The sequence below is a fragment of the Bos indicus x Bos taurus genome, chromosome 14 (genome assembly GCF_003369695.1).
Source record: "Bos indicus x Bos taurus breed Angus x Brahman F1 hybrid chromosome 14, Bos_hybrid_MaternalHap_v2.0, whole genome shotgun sequence".
Taxonomy (NCBI): Eukaryota; Metazoa; Chordata; class Mammalia; order Artiodactyla; family Bovidae; genus Bos; species Bos indicus x Bos taurus.
This window is the reverse complement of record NC_040089.1, coordinates 16,121,638-16,143,235: the sequence shown is the minus strand read 5'-3', so window position 1 is coordinate 16,143,235 and position 21,598 is coordinate 16,121,638.

Below are 21,598 nucleotides of genomic sequence, written 5' to 3'. Positions count from 1 at the left end.
TATCTCCCTCAATCCTCACTTATAGCCCATCTACCAGTGGAAGTCTTGGTGCTCAAAGAGGCTAAGAAACCAGTTTAAGGTCACAGGGCTGATAAGCAATAGAACTTGGATTTACATCCATGACTGGATCTTCCACTGTCTCACTGCTACCTGCCCAAGAGGGTGGTGAGGTGACAAACGAAGTCACACGTGTGAGCACTTCCTATGTGGAGGTGTTTTGTCATTTTTTGAGAGCTGAAATTTATAGCCTGAAAACCGGCCTTTCAGTCCTGGCTCTGCCATTCATTTACTGTACAGACTTAGACAAGTGACTTATTCTCTCTGAGTTTCTTTCTTTGTCCATGAAATGACTCCAGTATTGACCACTGACTCGTCTACCTCTCACGGTGAGTGAAAATTACAATAACAACAGCGAAAAAGCTAACATCTCTACGATGTTGAATATGCCTCAGGCACTGTTGGAAGGGCTTTTCAGAAATGTGAGCTAATGTTTGTGAACATAATTTTAAAATTATGAAGGTTTTTTACTTTTAAAATTAACCTGAAGTTTTTCTGGTCAAACTGAAATGTCACAGCTGTTGCTGAGCTGCTCTGTTCCCCCCACCCCCCGACCCCCACCACCCAGGGCTTATATTCACAGTAGACAAATCTTCAAGTGAAAACTCAGGTTTGGGACTTCCCTGGTTGTCTGGTGCTTGAGACTGCATGCTTCCAATGCAGGAGGCACAGGTGCAGTCCCTGACTGGGGAACTGAGATCCCACATGCCACGCTGTGTGGCACAAAAAAAAAAAAAAAAAAAAAAAAGGAAGAAAGAAAAAGCAAACTCATTTTTTACTCCAGTAATAGCTTCTCCAGCCAGCAGCAAGGACTCCAGAGAGAGAATGTGAGGAACAGTGTAAGTAGAAACTCAGGGTGTTTATTCCTTCTCTCAGTAACTTATCACGGAGGCTTAGTCTCTCGTCAATGCTTGGGCTTACAGTCTTGACATTTTGCCTATGATGATATCACAGTAAAGCATGGCAGAATGCACCACCAGTCCTCCAGGAGATTTTGTCTCCCGTCCTGAGGACAAACGGAAGGACCCAAGTCCCAGGGGGCACTGCCTCAGTGTCCTGCTTCTTCCCAGGGAGGCGTCACAAACACCGCCACTCCCGCCCTGCCAGCCAGCCCAGCTCCCTTTTCTCATTCCACTTCCAACACCCAACATTTCTGTCCTGCCTCACAGTGCCTGAGAATCAGAGAAACGTGTCTCTTCCATTCCCCGGACGTGGAAACCTGGCCCTCGTGTGCATCACTTTCTTTCTGGAGAAACCAGCTTGGGAGGTGGACAACACTGGTCTTTCCTTATTAGAGAATCACGACTGAAGCAACTTAGCAGCAGCAGCAGCAGCAGCTTGTACATCCTCACCTCATGCAAATTCGTTCCCTCCAAAGTCTCTCCCCACCTTCAATTTCGAAGTTTTTGTCATACTTGGATGTCAGCCACATTATTATTTATTCAATAGCTTTCTTTAAATCTAGTCACATTTTAACTTAGGTTCATTTCAAAAGGAAAGTGTACGTGACTATCATAAATGGAAAACTACTATTGGGAAGAGCTTTCTCTATTATTGTAATTCTTGCAACAACCGAGGGTCGCTCAAAATGATGACTATGGAAACAGAGCAATCTAATCAGATTCTAACTAAATAGTATTGCTTGCTGAAGACACTGCTAAGGACTGCTTTCTCTTGATATAATTGGAAAGGCTGATAGAAAATTGAAAGGAGAATTTTTCCCTCACTCTGAGCTGATGTGGTTTCATGACTTGCCTTGAAATTATCAACGAACAGAACCAAGAGTATACATCCTCTACCCCAGAAACACTAGTTTAAGGGATGGAAGTCTTTCTACTCTTCAAAGAGATTGGCCACAAGTACTGGAGGGCCCTCAGAGAACACCCCCAAGCCCATCCATCTCCCCCTGCCAACATCCCACCCCGCTCCCTAACCCTTTGATCAGAATGTGAACAGTCTTTCCAATAACTCTGTCATTGATGATTGCCACCTTTGTGGTCCAAGAGGCTGTGGCCAACAGTAGTTGTTCCACCATCCTCAGGTTAAATGAGCCAAGAAAAAGATGAGAAATCATCAAACGGCCTGGCCCTCTCCTTTTGCAGACATCTGTGTTGCCCTTCTTGGATTCGGTCTGTTGGGGGTTCTCTCCAGACTGTTGCTGTAACGAGACTGAGATGTGTTCCCTCTGAGAGATGCCCCTTCTCTAGACAGGTCTGGGGTGATGAGATTCTGACAGCTCTGGTCTGTTTTGTGCACGTGTGTTTGAACACACTGTCTACCACTGAAGTAGCAAGTCACCGAGTGCTCAGGTGTGGCTGTGACGCAGGGGAAGGACCATGGTGTATTCTCAGCCTACCTCCTCTTATGTCCATCACTTGGAATCCATGTAACTTGGATAAAAGGCAGCCTCCATTCTCCCAGGCCAGACCACCAGGTCCTCACAGGACTTGGAGCAAATGTTTCAGTGTAATGAAAGCTTGTGCTGTCTGGCCTAATCCTTTATGTGTATATTAATATTTTCCTATGGTCACAACTCAGAAGGTTGGCATCATGGGTCTTTGCCAAATACCATCATCCCATCTGGGCAATACTAACATATGTAGAGAAAAAAATATTCAGGAGGCAGTACACAAAATGTTACTTGTGTAGATTTTTTGGATGGCAGGAGATCTTAGTTTTTACATTTAAATGAAGCATTTTTATAAATATTTCAATTCCTTGAGTGGTTTTCATTTTCTCTTTCACTGATCTATATTTTCTAGTTTTAGTGTCATAACTCTACTGAATAATTTGAAGTTGCAAAACATTTTTCTAGTCACAAAGTAGTGTACTAGCAAGCATAGGCTAATCATACATTGAAAAATAAAAATATATTTTTGGTCCAAAAACTTTGGTGAGACTCTGCAATTATAACTCCACTTTTATTGCTTCATATTGTACATTATTATCTTATAGGTTCAGATAGGCTCATTTCAAAAATCCCATCTTAATAAATTTTAAAAACTAAAAAATTTTAAAATCCCATCTTAACTATTAAAATCTAACTTTTTAATCTTAGAACTCTTTTTCTATATAAGACGTAATAATAAGCCATAGAATTGAGTGTTCCAGGAAACACAGTTTTGGAAAAATCAATCTGATCCATTTTTTCTTTCCCATTTTGCAGCCAGTGGAACTAAGGCCTAGAGAGATAAAGGGATTCATTCAGAGATGCTCATAACCATTAAGAAGTCAGGCTGGAACTTTTTTTAATTTAATCTTTTTTTTAATACCAAAAACCTTTTGTATTGGGGTATAGCCTATTGACAATGTTGTGGTTGTTTCAGGTGAACAGGGAAGGAGCTCAGCCACACACACACACACGTAACCATTCTCCTCCAAACCCCCTTCCTGTCCAGGCTGGCACAGCAGAGTTCCCTGTGCTATACAATAGGTTTTTGTTAGTTATCCATTTAAAATATAGCAGTGTGTACATGACCTTCTCATCAAGCTGGAACTTGAACTGAGATCCTCTCTTGCAAGACCAGAGGCTAGTTGTGTGGGTTTTGCACACTCAGTTCCAGGGGACATGCGGCACATTGTCACTTCTGTGAATGACACCCCCTGGAGGTTCGCAAGGCACACCTGCCTGGCAGTCAGTATTCTTTTCACATCATTATCACTAAGTGAGAGGGCCTTTTACAATTTGACTGAGGCCATGACAGAGAAGAATCTGGAGACAAGTGAAGTATTTTCTGGTATTAGTTGGTGCATGTGAGCTCAGTTGTTCCAACTCTTGCAACCCCAAGTACTGTAGCCCCGCCAGGCTTCTTTGCCCATGGGATTCTCCAGGCAAAGATAGTGGAGTGAGTTGCCATTTCCTTTTCCAGGGGCTCTTTCTAACCCAGGGATCGAACCTGCATCTCCTGCCTTGGCAGGTGAGTTCTTTACCAGCTGAGCCATTTGTTGAAGGCAGTGAAATAATCTCATAGTTAATGGATTTCTGAACTAATATAGCAAACTCCAGGAGACAGTGAAGGACAGGGAAGCTTGGAGTGCTGCAGTCCATGGGGTCACAAAGAGCTGGACATGACTTAGCGACGACTGAATAGCAATAACAAGCTTTCAGAAGGTCCTGAGCCAGGAGACCTAGCAGTTTACTTTCCTATTAATTGTGGAGTTTTCTGGGTAGGATGCTGGCTGACTGAGGCATAGTTTTGAGAATTAAAATATTTTTCTCTCCCTTCTTCCTCCTTAAAAAAAGACCAAGTACTGAAGATGTGGACAAAGCACTATGCCCTGGGACAGGCCTCATGGGCACTATTGAATCAGCCATTGCTCTTAGGACAGGGTCATCCAACCTGCCAAGGAATCCCATTTTCAAGACAGATTTTGCTGCATTTCCTTTTGTTATCCCTGCTGCAGTAACCTGGACGCACCCCCAACCGGCAATCAGAATGCCAAGAATAATTTTGCGTTTTCTTTACTTCTTTCAGCTCACTCTTCCCTACAGCAAAATGACTGCAGCACCCCTGGCACGAGTCCCCTTTCTCATCCCACCATGTCAGCCAATGGAGAGGTCCTTCCTTGCTTCTCTGAACTGGGAAGCCAGCTTTGATTCCTCTTCCCCTCCATGTCTAACCCTTGAACAAGTCCTGGCGCATCCAACCCTGACGTTCCCTCAAACACTTCTGCTCATGGGCCAGGTCAAGCTGGGCCACCAGCATCCCAGCCTCGTCTACTGTCGCGTCCCCCCGAAATGGTCTCCGTGCTCCCAGCCAGCACACTCCTGAGTCTCTGTTCTTTCCGCCTGTTATCAACCTCCCTTCTCAGCCTGCAGCACTTAAGCCAATACTTTACTCCACCCTATCCCCCCTTATTCAAAAATCCCACCAAAGTGCATAAATATCTTTTTCTGACTGTGTGTTTAATCCTATAACTACCTGAATCAGAAAAAAGCATTTGCCGGATTGCCACCGTAGCCCAGTGCTTTGCATTGTTCAGTTTTACTTATTTGCTCTGTGACTTTGAGCCACTTATTTAGCCTCTCTATTTAACTATAAAATATGGTGATGGAGCCCTACCTTACAGGTTATTTGGGGAATTAAGTGAGATGGTTTGCAAAGTGTCTAGAATAGTGTTTGCCCTATCGTTGATATTTAATGCCAGTTCCCTTGCCTTTCTCCCTGGGAGGGGGGAGGAGGTGTGTGTTAGTCAAGACTCTTGACTATAAGTGACAGAAACCAAACTGGAGCTGAAACCCAAAAGGGAAGTGATTAGCTGGTGTTTCTAAACCCCTGGAGAAATAGGGCGAAAGCTGAAACCAGGGACTCAAGCGTGCTCGGCTACCCACCTCTCTCTCATTCTCTTCCTCTGTGTGTGTGTGTGTGTGTGTGAATCTTATCTCAGCTTTTCCCTACAGCCTTTCTGAAGCAGGAAACTTGTCTCTGCCGCCCAAGACAACCCCCCTCCCCCATCATAGCTTCACTTCCAGACAGAAAAGGAGCTTCTTTCTCTGAGCTTCAGTTAGAAAAATGCCAGGGAAGGACTCTGATCGTCCTGACCTGAGTCACGTGTGCATCTCCCCTGACCATCACTAAGGCTAGAGAGATGGAGACATGCATTCTTATTCACACTATGACAGACTGGGGGACAATACCCCTCAAAGAAGGAGGATGCAACACCAAGGAGGAGCAGAAGAGCTCCAGGCAGACAGAACAACGGGTGGCCACTATGAGAAACACGGTAGAACACCAAGCGATGTATGTCAGGGCACAGCGATCGTTACAACTGCCTCTCCAAGCTACTTATGTGTCTGTCTCCCTCGTTAAATTCTGACTTCCTGGAAACAGGATGTCTTAATTATGGTGGTTTCCTTGCCTCTAGCACTGTCAGGTGTACACGAGGCAATGAAGAAGTGCTTTTCCTGAGTATGTGAATGTGCAGGGTAAGGATCAGAGTTTTCTTTCATCTCTGGCGGTATTTCTCAGCTGCAAACTGCTTCTGTGACCCTAGTCTGAGGAGACAGTTACATAATGGCCCTCAAAGCATCTTCAAGAAATCTGGCTTCTCTCGTTAGTTATTTACATCTTAGAATGCTCTTGCTGAGACTCACCCATTCTCTTTTGCCTTGCTTGGCTTCTTCTGTGAGTTTCCGTGTTCCTATTTATAAATCTCACTTGAGCCCTGTTCTTTGGAGCCTCTTTCTCCTCCCCACCTCCCTCCTGCCCTTCCTCCTGGGGGCAGAATGCTCTGGTTAACCTGAAACGGCTTTCAGAGGAGGTACAGCTGTTCATACCAGTGTGTGTGGCACCATCCAGCTCCCTGTCTTGATTTCCTGTTTAGCCCCTTGCCTCAAGGACACAAGGGTCGCTGAGCACAGCTTCTCCATTTCATGCATGGAAAAGTCAAGAGGCTGTGAGAGGAAGAGACTGGGCCACGGTCCCAGAGTTCCAGATGAACCCAGTTCTGGGCTTTGCAAGTCCTAAGCCCTAGCCATGGCGAAGCCTAGGACCCCTGTTCTCAGCCCCTAAAGATGAAGCCAGCCACCATGGTGGGAGCACCCCAGGCCCTGTGTGGGGTGCTGGGACTCTGCGATGACTCAGAGTAATTCCTGCCCTTGCAAGGCTCACGTCCACAGCAGGCAACAGCGAAGAAACACCATTACTACAATGGAGTGTGACGTACCAAAGTCTCAGGCCATGAGTTTTACAACAGAGAAGAGATAATAAATGGCATGTTCACCTGGAAAGACCTTGGTCTGACTCTGGAGAACCCTCCAGGGCTCATTTACCAAGCACCAGCTCATAGAAACAAAGAAAAATCCTTTCTGTATTTACAGTCAGAGCAATTTAAATCTGGAGGAATCTTGATAGGAATCTGCTCCCAAATACTGAGGAACAAACCCGATGTGCAATTATACAATTAAATCCTTGCTGTGGTGTGCAAATTGCTACCAAGCAGGTCATCTTAATAATGCATATCATTTTCTGTTGGGAAAAGGAGAGAAATTAAACATTTACCCATGAGGCCCTGAGCTACACATACCATTGTCACATTTAATTCTCCCAATAATAACATGGAAGAATTAATTATTCCATTTGCAAAGGAGGAAATGGAAGCACAGAGATGTTAAGTGACTTGCCCAAGGTCACACAGCTGGTAAACAATGGGTTAGAGATTTGAAAACTTGGGCTTGTCTCTTTCCAAAGCCTCTTCTTGTGAATGGAAAAGCATAGAATTAATGTTAAAAACCTGGATCCTCTTCTTGAATCCAGCGCTGACAAGTTATGTGAACTGGGGGAGGTCCTTCCATTTCATTGGAACTTAGATTTCTGTTCCGTAAATGAAGAGAACTGAGCTGGGTCAGCGATACCAATGTGTGATCCACAAATGGGCACCATCCCATCCTCTGTCCCAGACAGCCGTGACTATCGACCAGGGCACCATTTCCCCCTGGGCTCAAACTGAATGCACAGTGTAATTCAGTGACCCTCCTTCAGTCACGATCAACATGAAATACCATTAATTTGCCACCCTTAGACCTTATGAACTCTCAGATCTCTTTCAACCCTATTTAGTTCACGCAAACTCTGGTCTTGGATTTTGTCATTTCTCTGCAGCGCTGAAATAAAAATGAGAACAGCTTATCTGTGGTTCTGCAGAAAGAATTCTGCCAGATGCAGAGCCTGACTGTTCTGGCTGATGGCAGGACTGTGTCCAGGACTTCAGAGGGGCCTGCCGTAACTCTTGTTTCTCACGATGGAAATCTTTCCCATCGTGACTGACATTTACTGGAATGTCACAATGAAATGAAATGAATCTCTATTGCTGAAATGGCTTAATGTCTATAAAAAGCAGCCAAAGTATATGGAAAAATATCATACTCTTCATACACTGATGGACGTACAGGCCAGAGTAATGGGGTTGGGGGGTCATGAATTAGAGTTATCTTTATGGAAGAGACCCAGAAGTGCCAAGCTATGTCAGTGGTTGAGCCTGGGACATGAGGTGACAGAGGAATGGAAAATCAGAGCAAGGTTGACATCTGACACTGAGTTGACAAGTGCCATCAAATGCCATTCACGGGGAACATAAGCAGATCCAGGGGAAGTGAGCGACCTGGCAGAATCACCAAACTGCCTCCATCCAAACCTCATCAGTGTTCTTTCACACAGCAGGCCCAGGTCATCCTGTCCTACCAACAGCTACTATGGGAAAGAAGTGTGGTCCATCCTTCAAGGGCTCTGAGTCCAGTGTCTGGTTATCCCAGGTTGTTGGTGATTGCCCGAGGCCCTGTCTCTGCTCCAGGAGGAGAGTCAGCCCAACTGGGAAGAAAACCCTGCCTGGCTCCTGGAGGGTGACATGCTGCAGGCAGGAACAGCTCTGCTGCTGCTGCTCCTAAGTCGCTTCAGTCGTGTCCAACTCTGTGCAACCCCATAGATGGCAGCCCACCAGGCTCCCCCTTCCCTGGGATTCTCCAGGCAAGAACACTGGAGTGGGTTGCCATTTCCTTTTCCAATGCATGAAAGTGAAAAGTGAAAGTGAAGTCGCTCAGTCATGTCCCACCCTTAGCGACCCCATGGACTGCAGCCTGCCAGGCTTCTCCATCCATGGGATTTTCCAGGCAAGAGTACTGGAGTGGAGTGCCATTGCCTTCTCCGGGAACAGCCCTAAAGATGTGTAAACAAGGAACCCACGTCCAGAGGGACCCTGGGTCCCCTGCCCTGCCTGACTCCAGACAGGGCTGTGTTTCAAAGGCTATTTCTTACACCACTCTCAATTCAGGCTGCTCAACAGTGGTATTTAGTAGCAGGGCCCATGAAGATTCATTAGGTGACTCAGAGAAGACAAACAAACAAACGAAAACACTCTCCATGAAAAAGAAATTCATTGGAAACATCCAGGTCTATCTGCCCCGTTTCTTTAGCTCAGCGATGCTCCGACTGTGGTCCTCAAACTCGTAGCATCAGTATCTTTTGGCCGTCACACCACTTAAGGAATGTGCATTTACTATCCTTCCAAGTCTGGAAGAGTCAACATGGATTAGTGAGAAGAGCAAAAGCTCTGGAACTTGTTAGAAATGCAAATTTTCTGACCCCTCCCCAGATCTCCTGAAACAGAAGTTCTGGGGTGGGGCCCAGCCATGTGTCCTAGCCAGGCTTCCAGGTGGTTCTGAGAACCACGTCTGCGACTGAACAAGCTGACACTCAGGGGCAGGGGGAATTCCTCCTTCTTTGCCTTCCGCCCAATTCCACTTTGTCATGGAAACCTCCCATCTGATCCAGAGATTCTGCCACAGGAGCAAAAGGGTCTGGCCTCAGGACTTTGTCATCGCCAGTATTGTAAGGACAGGTCCCTGCAGCCTGGGGCACAGTCCTGGGCTTGAAGTGATACATAAAACTGGTACTTAGGATGGGGGATGGCACGGACTGAAGGAAAATGAAAAATAAGCCTCTCTTCACTCCTTAATGTTCTGCTTCTAGAATCCTGTAATTACACTAAAGTGGTGAGCACTTTACACATTCAGCTCCCAGCAATTGTAGAGGGAATGTGGCTTTATCTGACAAAAGAAGATGCTGAGGCATCATGAGATTAGGCTTTGTGTTGGAGGGTATTCAGCTCTTTGGAAGTATCAGAGCTGGGACCTTGCCCCACATCTCTCTGGCTCTAAGACTTGGTCATAAATGGCCTTAATCCAATAACCACTGTCCCTCATGACTTCCCAATGTGGTAGGTCATCATGATTTGACTGAGACCAGGACCGCACACTTTGTGGCACATGGCAGATGTTTAATGGATGGTAGCTCTCTCCTGAGCCTTTTCATACACTCATCCTCTGCTGCCTGGTCCTCAAAAGGGTGCCCTGAATTACACTGATTCTCATTGTTATTGTTATTGTGTGTGACTTCCCTGTTGGCTCAGACAGTAAAGCGTCTGTCTACAATGTGGGAGACCCAGGTTCAATCCCTGGGTCAGGAAGATCTAGAGAAGGCAATGGCAACCCACTCCAGTATTTTTGCCTGGAAAATCCCATGAACAGAGGAGCCTGGTAGGCTACAGTCCATGGGGTTGCAAAGAGTCGGACACCACTGAGCGACTTCACTTTCACTTTCATTATTATTGTAGAAACTCACTCCTGTTTGTCCATAGTCCAAGGGGAAACCGGAGGCTTTGCCCCAAACTGGCTCTGTTGCAAATTCCATTATGACACCATCCCAGAGGGATGCTCCCGCTAACAGAGACAATGGTACACAGAGGCATGTCCCTTCATCAGCCTTCCACTGTCATTGTAACATCTCTGGATTCTTCTTCCCCTGAGGGAAACCAAAGCCCTGAGCTATTGCACTACCTCCTGTGGTTGCCAGGGCAACAACAGAGCAAGGACCATTCCAGGTTTCCTGATTTCCAGCCACCCCACATACAGGGCAGTCTCTCTGGGACAAGAGCCTGAGAGTTCTGCCACTGCCAGCGGAAGGCACAGCTGAAGGTCAAAACTGTCTCCCTGGCAGCCGGTGAGGCTCACAGACGGCTGAGCATTGTTCTAGTTACTTCCTAATGAAAAGCAGCTAATGGTTGGAATGGCTGGAAATGCTGGCTCTAGAGCCAGGCAATCTTGGCACAAATATCAGCTCTCCTACTTATGAGTGGTTGTGTCTTTAGCCAAGTTAAATACCTTCTTTGTGCCTCAGTTGCCTCACCTGTAAAATGGGGATAGTACCTTCATGAGGTTTTCATAAGCACCGCATGCATCATACTTGGCTCTTTACATACGTTTTCCCGTTTGATGTTACAAAAACACTTTGAAGTCAGTATTATCCCCACTTGCTTTTGAAGAAACAGACACACAGAGCCAAGAAGTGTCACGCCCAAGGTCTGAAAGATGGTAGTGATTCTAATAACAGTATCTAACATTTGGTAGATGGCTTCCTTAGTGGCTCAGATGGTAAAGCGTCTGCCTGCAATTAGGGAGACCTGGGTTTGATCCCTGGGTCAGGAAGATACCCTGGAGAAGGAAATGGCAACCCACTCCAGTACTCTTGAATGGAAAATCCCATGGATGGAGGAGCCTGGCAGGCTACAGCCCATGGGGTTGCAAGGAGTCAGACATGAATGAGCAACTTCACTTTTACAACATTTGGTAGACTCTCACGATGTGCCAGGCACAGCAAAACCAGGCAGCTTGTTGTTACTTACTTTACAAACAGTAAAACCTGAGGCACAAAGAGACTAACTAGCCTGCCAAGATCACAGAGCTAGTGAATGCTGCAGCCACAGTGTCAATGTGGGCAGCTTCAAAACCTGTGCTATTGCTCGCTGTTTCCCCCTGAACTCCCAGCCCTGGCTCTGTCTACTACACCATGCTACCTACTAATGAGCTGTGGAGTTGATCATTTCATGAAAAAAAAAATAAAGCTCTTCTTTACCTTTCATCCAAGGAAGAGTTACAAGATAAATCACAAGGATCGTTGGATAGAGTCATAATCTCACAAGAGCTGATTATCCATTTAGAGCTGAGTTTCTCTGTGGGGGGCATGATTGGCATTTGGGGTGAGTCAGTTCTCCGTTTTCATGCAGTGAGTGAGTTCCCCACACACTGCACAATGATCAGCCTCCCCACCCACAGAGCCAGGCCACCATAATACACCAGAATGGCCCACACGATGTTCACATATTCTCTGGGCGCGGGAGAGGATTCTGCCTCAGGTGAGAATCACTGAATAGACGATTGCCTGCTCCTCTTTCCTCTTTTCACGAATTCAGTTACACACATGGAATTAGGAGGAAACAGCATCAAACTCAGGACAGCCAACAGTGTAAGACCGAGTGTAATAAGGCAGCAAGTTCTTTAATGGAATAGTCGGCATGCATCAGAGCCCTGGTGAATGGACCCTGTCAAGGTGTGTGGTCAGGAAGTGCTCTGTGCTGAGCCCCCTTGTTGGACATAGGAGCCCAGGAGAAGGCAAACTAGAGAAGGAGATGAGACTCAAATGAGGCCACTCACTCCCCTTCCTGCACTGTGTTGGTGGAAAAGAGACCAAGGCAAGGGCGTGGAGAGAAGTTGGGATCCAGGCTCTGGGATGCAGCGTCACAGAAGCCCAGTCATTAATCTCCATCCCTCAGTTTCCCCAGTGGCCTCGTGCTGGGGGCTCCCCTCACCCATTCCCCCAATTATGAGGCTTAAGTGACATCAGAAGTGTGAGGGCACCTGGAATAGTAAATATCACTTTTATTTTCGTTTGTGTTCAGAGCAGGTCTCTGGGCTCTCAATGCTCTTTCCTCTTGGATATCTGTCGCTATTCTTAGAAGCATGAACCATTTGCCAGGCCCACACTCAGTGATTCAATTGTCCCCCCAAGGGGACACCAGAAGAGCACTTCCTTCCCAGAACAATCACTGCTGAGTGCCAAAAACCTCGAGGATGGTGTGCGGGGGTAGCCCAGAGTGCCGGAGAGGAACACGTGACTCTGCACACGGCAGACTCCGAGCAGAGGCCTCGATGTTCCAGGACATCACAGCTAAGGACATTAAGGTTCAGGATATAGGCTTTGGAATTCTACGTTGGGTACTTATTGGTTTTAGAGGAAGGAAAGAGTGCACAACAAAGACTGAACATTTACTATATGCAAAGGTATGGGCTTCCCTTGTGGCTCAGCTGGGAAACAATCTGCCTGCACTGCGGGAAACCTGGGTTTGATCACTGGGTTGGGAAGATCCCCTGGAGAAGGGAAAGGCTACCCATTCCAGTACTCCGGCCTGGAGAATTCTATGGACTGTATAGTCCATGGGGCAGCAAAGAGTCGGACACGACTGAGCAACCTGGAGAAGAAGGAAGAAGGTATGGTTCTAAGTACTCAATGAGTAATTGTTTCATTTAATTCTTAGAGCACCTCAGCAACATGTGGATACGTATTCCTACTGTTTACACATGAGGAAAGGAGAATTTAGGCAAGATAAGTAACTTGCCTAAAGTAATACACCTAACTGGTGGGGGTGATAAAATAATGCCTCCCCCTCCAATGTCCATGTCCTAATCCCAGGATCTCTGACTATGGATTCCATAGGCTTCCTGGCAAAGGGGAATTACGACTGTTGGATGTCAGCTGACTTTAAAATCAGGAGGTTATCCTAGATAATCTTTAAAGGGGTATTTAAAAGAACCCGAGAGGTTCCCCCTCTCAGAAGACAAGTAGAGAGAGGGGATGGGAGGGTCTGAAGGGAAAGGGAAAATAAGTTTCCCTTTATTTCCTTAATGTTACTTGTAATAGCTCAGTGGTAAAGAGTCTGTCTGCCAAGCAGGAGACACAGGTTTGATCCCTGTGTGGGAGGAGCCCCTGGAGAAGGAAATGGCAACCCACTCCAGTATTCTTGCTTAGGAAATCCCATGGACAGAGGAGCCTGGCGGGCTACAGTGCCATGGGGTCACAAAGAGTCGGACACAACTTAGCAACTAAAACAACAACAAACATATTTCCTTAATATTCAGCCACTAGAATCCCATAGCAAGGAGATCCAACCAGTCCATCCTAAAGGTAATCAGTCCTGAATATTTATTAGAAGGACTGATGCTGAAGTTGAAACTCCAATATTTTGGCCACCTGATGCAAAGAACTGACTCATTTGAAAAGACCCTGATCCTGGGAAAGATTGAAGGTGGGAGAAGAAGGGGACGACAGAGGATGAGATGGTTGGATGGCATCACCGACTCAATGGACATGAGTTTGAGTAAACTCCAGGAGTTGGTGATGGACAGGGAAGCCTGGCATGCTGCAGTCCATGGGGTCACAAAGAATCAGACATGACTGAGCTGAGAATCCCATAATTACAAATAACAGCTATCACTTATCTAGAAGTTGTTATGAGCCAGGCACTAGGTAAGTACATTGTACATATCATTTTTTGACAAATTAGAGAGATGTGGCTTTATTTTACAAAAAAAAGAAACTGAAGCACTGTGAGATTAGATACCATGCTGATTCATGTTCAGACCACTGGGGCCAGCACCTCTGCAAGGCTCACTCTGTGCACAGCCAATGCCTCCGGTGACTGAATACAGCTGTGACCACTGTCCCACAATGTCTCAGTGAAATCAAAAAGGCTCACCAACTGCAGCGGCTTCGATCGTCAGCCCTGGTCTTCACGAATAGCAACTCAAGCACTTTTCAAAGATGCTGGTTCTCTCTTCTCCAACATATTACCCAAGGCTTGGCGAAGGGCATTTCTTTTGGGTTCTCTCAAACAATAGGCTTAGATAGGCAGTTTTTGTGTAATAATTGTATTCCAACATTTTTCTACATCTATGATTTTTAATTTCTTTCTCCAAATTATACCACGACATTTCTGACATTTGAACATCATTTTGTTCAGTCAGAGTTCAGAGACAGAGCTCAGTCAATCAACTAACCACCCAATTAGAACCCATTCAAGATGCTCCAGCAAACACACTGAACCAGGGACTGTTGCCATGGGTCCTAACACAGTTACGGCTACAGAATTGTTCCCCAGTGGAATGTAAGTAGTTGTTTCTCATAGCGAAGCAGAGAAGCTGAGCTCAGAAGTTAAATCTATTCTGATTTTCTAAGCTCAATGATTCTGAATCATCACTGCCATCTGCTTTCAGGGACTCCAGGAAATGAGGAAAAGGAAAGGGAAAAACAACAGAATCCACCAACTGGGTTGCAGCATCAGCTCTACCTTTGAGTCTCAGAATCATTTCTCATTCTCTTTGGGTTTCAGGATCCTCTACTGTACTATAAGGAGGTGCAATGAGATGGTCTCTGAGGTTGCCTGTAGCCCCTTCATAACAGCCTCTCCCCTAATTCTGCAGCCCAGGGACCCAATCTGCTTTCCTTCCATCCACTGTTTATTCAGAAACTTAGGATCCTTTCCCAGGCCCAGTATCTCAGCTCATGAGTCACCACCCACCACGGTGGGTGGTGTAGAGTTGTCCATCCAGTTATTGAGGCACAAATACTCACATCAGAACTTCTTTTTGGAGAAGTTCTAAGATAGCCCAGGACATAGTGACTTTTTATTAGAAAGAGAAAAGAAGTTATAGTAGAGCAATAACCCTACTTAAGAATTTATATTAGAGGCTCCCCTGGTGGCCCAATGGTTAAGAATCCGTCTTCCAGTGCAGGGGATGAGAGTTCAATTTCTGATAGGGGAACTAAGATCCCACATGCCAAGGGGCAGCTAAGCCTGATGCAGCCAAATAAATAAATGTTTTTTTTTAAATCTATATTAACATTTTCTATCATTTTTGAGCACCAACTATGTGCTACGTCATTAGACACTGTATACATTTTATCTCATCCATTTCTCATTAAGACTCTGCTGATAAATATAATACTCCATTTCAGGGATGGGCTAACTGAGGCTTAGGGAGGTCAGGCTGACTTGCCCGAGGTAAAGACATCAGTGGGTAGTAGATGCAGGATTCCTGACATCATCTATTTGCCCCAAAGGTAATGTTCCTTACACTGTGCTATGTTTCACATACACAGCTGGCTTCCTTCTCTGTTTCCAGAGCCCTTCGTTTACTCCAGTGAGTCAATGTCTGACCACACCAACCCCTGTATTATATCCACTTCTCCAGGCCTGTCTTACCCAATGGTCCATCAGTTGAATGACTGACATTTTTCAGGGCACTTACTACAACTTTCTCGTCTCTCTAGTCTGTTCCTCTCCCCCAGACCTAGCTCCCAGCAGGTGTACAATATATGCTGGTTAGCCAGTGTACATCAGTATTCCAAAAACGTCCTCTGCAATGAATACCATGCTGATGAACTTTGATGTAAGAAGCCTTTTTTAAAACATCATAAGATAGAAAAATCAGCATTTGTCATACTGTCCATTATTAGCATCATCAGCTAAGCCTTTTTTTTCCTGACTCAGTTTTAAATGTTAATTCTAACCTCTTGGGATCACCCACATATTTGAAGCTCTCACTATTGCTAGAGCTGTGATCATACTCCTGCCTGGGCCTAGATTCAAACACAGGAAGATGAAATGTGATTGGTACCCAGATTCGACTGCTGTCTACCTGCTTTTTAGTGTCCGAATCCATCGAAATAATGAGTGCAGTCACCACGAATGCGGTCCCGGGGGTTCACTGCATAGGCTCTGCCATTGTGCTGATACTAGTCTTGATTCCGACAGTTTCCTACGGCATTCTGGAATACTGGCCAAAACAAAGGACCAAGCAGCAAAGTGAATCCTTGGTTGTCATTCCCTTCCTTGTCCAGACACCTGTCACTTTGTCTTCAGGACACGTTTGCCTGACTAATATTAGGGTAAAACTGGTGGGCTGCCATCTATGGGGTCGCACAGAGTCGGACACGACTGAAGCGACTTAGCAGCAGCAGCGGCATGGAGCTCAAACTAAGGCATAGGACATGTTTGCCTGATTAATATTAGGATAAAACTGGTGGGCTGCCATCTACGGGGTTGCACAGAGTCGGACATGACTGAAGCGACTTAGCAGCAGCAGCAGCATGGAGCTCAAACTAAGGCATTGTACTGATTCATTGTCAGCCATCATCTCTGTGGCAAGGTGCAGAGGTTTACATTGAACTTGGACACTTTTCTGCCAAGATGGACCAGTGTTTTCTTCCTTGGGCATAAGGGCCGTGTTGGTTCAGAAAAAATGCCTGTAAACTCAGATGCCAACACCTATACTCCTACAAGCACATAATCAAATTTGTATCATTTCCCTGGTGGAAATTTTTCTTTTAATATTTATTTATTTGGCTGTGCTGGGTCTTCACTGTGGCATGTGGGATGTTTAGTTGTGGCATGCAAATTCGTAGTTGCAGCATGTGAGATTTAGTTCCCTGACCAGGGATCAAATCCAGGCCCCCTGCATGGACATGAGCTTGAGCAAACTTCGGGAGACAGTGAAGGACAGAGAAGCCCGGGGTGCTGTAGTCCATGGGGTCGCAAAGAGTCGGACATGACTTAGCACCTGAACAACAACATCATTATTTTGCCATGCTGCTGCTGCTGCTAAGTTGCTTCAGTTGTGTTTAACTCTGTGCGACCCCATAGACGGCAGCCCACTAGGCTGCTCTGTCCCTGGGATTCTCCAGGCAAGAATACTGGAGTAGGTTGCATTTCCTTCTCCATTATTTTGCCATATGAAGTAATATTCACAGGTTCTGGGGATCAGGTCGCAGACACATCTTTTTGGAGGCTACCATTTAGCTCACTATAAAAGCCACCTCCTGGAGAAATGGATTTAGGAAAGAGAGTGTTTGCTTGCTTCTTAGTTTTAGAGTCTTAAATCCTGACAGCATTTGATTGTCAGCTACAAAACCCTCTTTGCTGTTTTTCCAGGAACCCTCTCATGGTCCATCCTTGCAGATTCTAAAAGGAGAGCCTTCATGGTTACTGTGTCCCTGGAACCACGATATATATACAGCCTGGGGGTGAGTTTGTGGGATGGAGGGATGGGATGGAATACACTAGAGTGACTAGAGATATGTAGATGGGAGAAAAGAACTCTGAGAAAGAACATCAAATTTTGGTGTACATTATACATAACAGTGGGGGTGCTATAGACCCAAGCCGTGCATCGTGTGGTCTTACCTTATATACTTGTACATGAACGAAATGATGATTAATTCACTCTTGACATTACGTGGCTTTGATGCCCTCAAAACTATTGAATAGAGTATTATTCCCAGTCTCTGATCACTGAGAAAGGAGAGACACTATGTTGCGCAATTCAGGATGGCATCATGCACACAGTAGTCGATGGATTGGTGTAATATGATGTCACCAGTGTCTTGAATTTGCGTGTGCAGTGGCTCTGTGAGTGAGGTACAAGGGTTAGAAGAAATAGTCCTGCCTGTGAGGTCAGAGGTCTCAAGCAGAGTTTCCAAACCATGGATTGGTAAGAGTAGAGATAGAGAGTCTCACCTTCCTGACCCCTGATCAGCCCCCTGATCTCTGCAAACCTCCTTATCACTCAGAGGACTCAGAGTTCTCATTGTAAAATGAGAGGGTGGTTGATGTTGCTCTTCAGCTGCCCAGTAGTATCTGACTCTTTGTGACTCCATGGACTGCAGCGCTCCAGGCCTCCCTGTCCCTCACCATCTCCTGGAGTTTGCCCAAGCTGATGTTCATTTCATCAATTAAGAGGGTATAGGAAGCTACATAAAGCCTCCAAAGAGAGCCCAATATTAACATAGCTCACTATACAATAACAAAATAGGATCATATTTGCTAACATCACTATGAATCTCATAAAAATTGTGTAACTATTGGGAGGCTGTCCAGGGTCACAGGGCCAGATACAAGAGCTTCAAAATTCTAATTTTCACTTGAAAATGTGTATCTTATGACTGCAACAAATTCTGCCAGTAAGCTGCCTTGAAGTGACAGATTCACTTCATTCATTTTTGAGAAACTGTTTAGCAAATATCCAAGTCTAAATAACCATAGATTATCACTTTTTTTAAAGCAGAAATGGTGTTTCTTGGGGGAAAAAAAAACACTGGCTAATTCAGCTCATAATTCAGACAGCAGCACAATTGCTTTCTCCCTAGACAACTAAGCAATCCTGGTTTTAGGACACAATGGAAGTGTTTCATGTGCACTGATCTTTCCATTTTACTGGACAGATTATTAACAAAGTGTACGCAAAAGCCTAGTCTAACTTAAATTCACACTTTTCGCTGCTTCATTAAGGACAGTCTTATGTGAAAGAGGCATTGTTTGAATGGTGAGTACATGATGATAAAGAATACCCCCAACTACCAACACAGTTGGGTTCACTATCTGGATTTGCACCAAAGTGCCAGCAGTTTCATTTATGATGCTTCTGCCTCATCGGTGCAAATGTCAACACTGTGAAAAAATAAATAAATAAAAATGGCAGAGGGCAAGTAAGATCTTAGTTTTATCATTAAAACAGGTTTGACATCATATACTTCCTACAAGGGTATCAGAACCCACATGGGTCCATGGACCACATTTTGAGAACCTGTGTTCACACATATCTTTTAGTTCTAAGAATCCATAACCCGTCCTTAAACCTAGATTTCCCAGATGATTTTATTTAAAGCTGTCATTAGAACTGGTACTACAAAAGAGGTAATAGTAGCACCAATATTTCTGTTACCTCTCATTCCACATAGATTCTCAATAAAGGGATGCAAGGGATGGCTGGGAGTGGCAGGGGTTATTTGAATGTGAGCACCCAGCTGGGTGACTCTGACAGCATCCTGCAGTAACACTGGGTGAGAAAATACAGAGGCTGTGGTCTGTTTCAAGGTTTCCATGTCTCTGGCCCTTCCAAGTCCTTTCTGGGCAGAGTTTTCAGAAACTTCGTGCTTTCTGCAGAGCTGTGTATCTCTTTCTCCAACTAATTCCTTCTGACATCTAACACTGGCCTCAGAAGCCATGATTTCTGGTTGAGGTCAGCCACTCCATAACTATTTATAAACCTGCAGGAAATCATGACTCTTTTCATTTCAAGATGACTAATAAAAAAAAAAAAAGATGACAAATAAAATTTTTTTAAAAACCAGCTACTTATGGCAGTTCGTAGAAATAGAATTTCAAAGGGTAGTGTGTGGACAGAGTGACCTGTCATTATTTTCTCTTGTACCTCTCTCCCTAACCTCACAAAAGCCTGTATCAATGTCTTTTTGATTAGTAGCTTTGGAGAATTGGCTGGGATTCAGAGAATTAGGGAAGCATTACAGGATGAGATTTGCATCAACCACAAGGTTTTTAGGGTATTAATAAATCTGAATGTGTCCTATGTGGACAGACAGTGTGGTTACAGAGATCTAGGTGATATTTAAAAGTCTGTAAAGAGTCTCTGAAACAAATGTCCGTGTAGAGACTATTCAGGTTTTGGTATCAGGGTGAAACTGATACTATTTCACCACAGTAAAAATAGGTAAATACAATCAATCTTAACCCTCCTCCTCTGGAGCCATCAGGCGGCACTCTCTGTGACCTTGAGAATTTCATGGAAGGGTAAAAAGGAGGTTAAAAAGTTCTCCCAATTCTCGTGATTAGGACTCTGCACTTCCATGGCAGGGGCCACGGGTTCGAACCCTAATCAGAGAACTAATGTACCGCAATCCATGCAGTGCAAACAAAAATTTTTAAATAAAAAAATCTTTAAAAAATTCTCCCAAGAGAGCCCTGCAGCAAGTCACTGTGCTAGATGAGAATTTCTATATTCCCATGCTCGCTGTCAATTAGTCTCCCTTATCTATTTAACAAATCTCATTGTTTTAGAATCTACTCTGTTGCTTATCTCTGAGCTGGGGACTAGGATGAATACAAAAAATTATTAATATAAAACTATTTATCTCAAGATGTTTCCAATTTTTTGAGGGAGATAATAATTATAAAGACAATCTATGCCATAATTAAAAGCATGGATCTTCTACTTCTTAACTGTGTGACATTAGATAAGCTTTTAAAACTTTTTGACCTTCAGCTTTCTCATCTGTAAAGTGAGGATAAGCCTAGTTCATCCCTCACAGGGTTTTTTGGGACATTAAATGAAATAACATGTGTAGAGAGCCTTGTACAGACCTGTACTTAGCATTCAAGACATCTGAGTCAATTATAACAACTAGCATTTCTGAGTGCCTAAATGATGACTTTCCCTCCTAATGATAACCAGGGGAGTCTTATTCCCAATTTATAATTGCGGAACCTGAGTCTCATAAAAGTACAATAACCCACTGTACCAGCATGCCCCTCAGATGAGAATTATTGTTAAAGAGCAAAGTAAAGGGCAGGAATTAAAGTGATGTGGGGCCCATTATTGATTGTGGTATAGCCCGTCTCCAAGATGAGCCCCTCATGAACCACAGTACTCGTGCCCTCGTGTGGGCCTCTCACAAGATGAATGGGGCTGGCCCTGGAGTGGCAGAGATGCTGCTGCATCCGAGGTAGGCTGATGATTCCTGGCAGCTTCCACCTGGGTTTTGGGGGATGCTCGCTCTGTAGATGCTGCATCTTGGAGCTGAGCCACCATGCTGTGAGAAATGCAAGCCGTTGCCCCACTGGTGACTGCGGCCAACAACCACACCAAATAGCCTTGTGTGTGCACCATCTTGAACTTCTACCCAGGTCAAGCCTCAAGATGACTACAGCCCAGCCAGTATTTGACTACAAATGTTTCTGAGAAATGAACAACAACTGCCCAGCTGCATGGTCTCATGTAACTGAGGATATGCGTGTGTGCACGCTAAGTCGCTTCAGTCGTGTCCAACTCTTTGTGACCTCACAGACTGTAGCCCACCAGGCTCCTCTGTCCATGGGATTCTCCAGGCAAGAATACTGGAGTGGGTTGCCATGAGCTTCTCCAGGGGATTTTCCTAATCCAGGGATCAACCCGGCATTTCATATCTCCCACATTTACCACTAGCACCACCTGGGAAGCCCCATTTAGGATCTAGAAAGATGCAAACGGAGTCTTTGTTTCAATCTAACAGTAAGAAGTAACTAGATAATCTAAACAGTTGTATCTTTTCTGGAGCCCGTCAGAGAGATAAAGTCGCAAGGTTACTAGGTTGACTTGATTCCA